The sequence below is a fragment of the Myxine glutinosa genome, unplaced genomic scaffold (genome assembly GCF_964187855.1).
Source record: "Myxine glutinosa unplaced genomic scaffold, kmMyxGlut1.1 SCAFFOLD_1678, whole genome shotgun sequence".
In the NCBI taxonomy this organism is placed as follows: domain Eukaryota; kingdom Metazoa; phylum Chordata; class Myxini; order Myxiniformes; family Myxinidae; genus Myxine; species Myxine glutinosa.
The window spans coordinates 14,201-17,750 of NW_027617773.1; positions in this window are offsets into that span (position 1 = coordinate 14,201).

The following is a 3,550-nucleotide window of genomic DNA, read 5'->3' on the forward strand; positions in this document are numbered from 1 at the left end:
GTCACAGCCCAGAAATTGTGCAAGGGCACCGGGAGATGAATCGGGGGAGTGAGACCCCAAATTGAGAAGCACCACAGTTTGGTCAATGGGAATTGGTTGTTAGAACCCATAGTGTAAGTGGCCAATGGATTGGCAGGGAAAGACCCCGGGTAGTGTAAAGTGTGTTAAAATCATTTAGAGGATAGTTAGGATGAAGGATCTCCTCGCACCATCTGCATCCACTCACCTGAGATGAGGTAACTCCACACCATGCCATGTTTTGATTATTTTTTATGATGCAAATGTTTGGATTGTGAGACGCATCATGACGTGGGTGTGACATTGTGCTTGATGTTCCATCTCTTCCTCCTTATGAGGATTGATGATGAATTGGGTGATGGCAAATTTTGGTTAGAGGGATTGTGGTGACGAATTTGGTATAGAGGAAATATGGGGAGACGTGACAGTAGCGACGGATTGGTAATGTGTAGATTTTTGTACATATGGGGTAAGGGCAAGGGTAGTGTAGGTGACAGGGGGGTGATGTACGGTAGGGACGAGCTTTCTCACTTCGCCCTCCGTACGCATTTCGCCTTGCATTGCCTGATTGATGTGTACCCTTGTGACCTTACCCCTCGCTCAATTGTCTCTTTTGTCTCCCACATGACCTGTGCGCCATTGGGCGCCGAGGGGAGCGTGCGTGGGTCGGCCATTGTGCGCCCGAAATTCCCAGAACCAGCTGTCTGCATCGATGCACCACATTATGGACCACATGTCTGTGGCCGAGCACCACCTATGGACCCCATGGGTTGGGGCATGGCCCCTCTGCTGGAACCGGCCATGAGGGCCCGAAATCTTGCTGGCGGACCTTGGCCACAGGGCACCGATGCCCCACAGGTGAACCACACGTAGTCGGCCCTGTGGGCCATAAATAAAGAAAATAAAAAGGACACATTGGGCACACTTTATTGCAAATAGGCCGCCAGTAAGAAAATGAAAGAATGACAACATCTGGAAGACCAAATAATAATAACCAGCAGAGGGAGCCGAAGAGCAAGAGATCACCTGCAGGGTTAGGGGTTGTTGATTTTATTTTTATTGAACTTGCATTGAACACTGATGAACTATGGTGACTGCACCGATTGGTGCTTGGGTGTGTATTGGTGCGTTTTTGGGTGCTTTAATGGTGCGTCGATGCAGAGCAGACTGTCTCCCCCCCAGAAAGAACAATCACAGGTCCTGGGTTAGTCTTGTAAATAAAAATAGCGTCATTGTAAATAATGCTCCCCACCGTCAGTGTATAGTTTGAAGACCATTCCGCAATTCGGTTAACTGTGGGCGTAAGTCTGTTAGGCAGGGTGCAATGGAGCAGCGGGACACATTTATTTATGTTTTAAAACTGTCGCACTCAGGGTCAGGTTAAAAGTAGAGGGAACTACACCTACGTGTCACACTAAATAAAAGTTGTAGGCCCGGGGCGTGCCTAAGAGGAGGAGGGTGCAGTGTTGCGGATATGAGAATTGTATATATTTTTTGATTGTGTGAATTGTTATTATTGTTTATTCTGCGCCCCCCTGCCTCCGGAGCTGTGTAAAGGTGAAAGGGCATCCCATAATTAGTCCACAAGCATACACGTCAGCCAAATAATAGAATACCCCTGTTTGATAGTTATCTCTTATTCTGTGTTTTAGGGTAAGGCTGTGTCTCCCAGTAATTGAAGTACTCCATTGCACCAGTGAAAAAGAATAGATCCCCTTTCATTCCCATCCCCAAAATCTCCATTTCCTTTTAACATCCCCTTTCGTCATTGCCAAGCCTCGATTCCCAATTACCTCCCCTCCAAAACCACCATTGAACATGTGCTCGAGTCGGGGAAGAAAGGCGTGCCCGCCCGTCGTCATCAAGGGCGGAGCGAGAGGGTCGCGTGACCAACCAGGGCCGAGGTGAGCACACCGATGGGCGTGTCCTGAAGGCCGGTGGCTTGATCGCTGGAGGCGCTATAAAAGGCGCGCACGCAAGAAGCAAGTGAGTTGGTCGGGAGTGAGTCGTGAGTTGGTCGTCAGTGGAGGGTCAGTGGTTACGTTGGTTGCGTTGAGTTGTCGGTGGTGAGGAGACACCAGGGCCAAGAGAGAGAAGGTTCAAGGTCAATTACCAGCAGTTGCGCCAGAGACGGCAGACGCGCCCTGAGGTGAGCCAGGGAAGCAGCTTTGGCTCCACAAGCAGCGTTGACTCCACCAGGCAGCTTCAACCCGTTACCCCGCGGGGACCGGATAGCGGTGGCATCGGTGGCCGTCGAGGTCCAGCCGACGTCCCGTGCGGGATCAAGCCCGAACCATCTGCCCCAGCTGAACCTTCCCATTCCTCCTTCCAGCATTCATTCCTGCCTTTCCACCCTTCTTGTGTACGTGAGTTTGTTTTGTTTGTTCTGTCCCTGGGTTAATTAAGTCTGTATAAGCTAGTATTTGCACTGTGTCACCTGCGTCTTATGTGTTGTAAATAAACGTGACTGCTTTCTTTTTGCTTGTGTGTACAATAAATCCAATTACTCTTCTGTCCGTCTTCTCGTTTTATTCCTTTTCCTCTTTTCCTTCTCTTTCGGTCACTTTAGAGGTTTCCCGATTGAATGAATATCTGTGGTGCGATCTGGTCAACGTCGGGTGGAATCGGGCCAATTGGGGATCCTGTAACGGTCGCGGTTGGACCATCCGCTCGGCCCATCATAACATCTAAGCCGCGATCTGCAACAATATATATATTTTACTTCTCTCGAGTAAATTCAGATGTGTATCTATGAGGTCATTGGCATTACTGTATATGCATCCAACCATCGTTTCGCAGGTAAAGAATACAACTTCATATACTGTTTATAGTAAGGTGGCTCAATGAAATATTTTGGAAATCCTATTACTGGGTGAATAAAAGTGTCACATTTTCCATGAATGTTCCTCACGTCATAATGATTAATTTCAAAAGGATTGCCACCCAGAAAAAGTACAATGAGACTTCAGTAGGGGAAACTGAAATTTAACATCGGATGTTACCCATAGATATGATGTTATGTGTCCTCGGTGTCTTCCTATAGATGCTTTGTTCTGATGGACCAGATGCTCAACTGGATTTGATGTCCCATCTGTTGGCATCCTCTTGCATCCTTCATGTCGAGGTGGGTTATCATCACTACTCAGAACAAAAAAAAAATTCCTTCCCAAATCAACTTCAACTTGATTCAGTGGCGTGATGGTGAAAGCCTCTGCTCTGAGTCTGGGAGGTCAGCGGTTCGAATCCCGGCCGAGTCATACCAAATGGTACGTGCTGATTCCTTGCTTGACGCTCAGCATTTAAAAGAATAGAGCACTGACAAAAAAAAATATAGGTTGGCATCCATCGCACAGGCTAGATGAGCCCAATGTCATTCTCCTACATTGAAGTTCCAATTGTAAGGGGACTCGTATTAATCGAATGTCGGGCCTGGCCAACCTGTTTGAAAAGGACCTGTGCAAAATGTTTCCCCTACCGGCTTGCACAAGAAGGTGTGAATAATTGGGGCCATTACGTACAGTAGTAGTAGAGG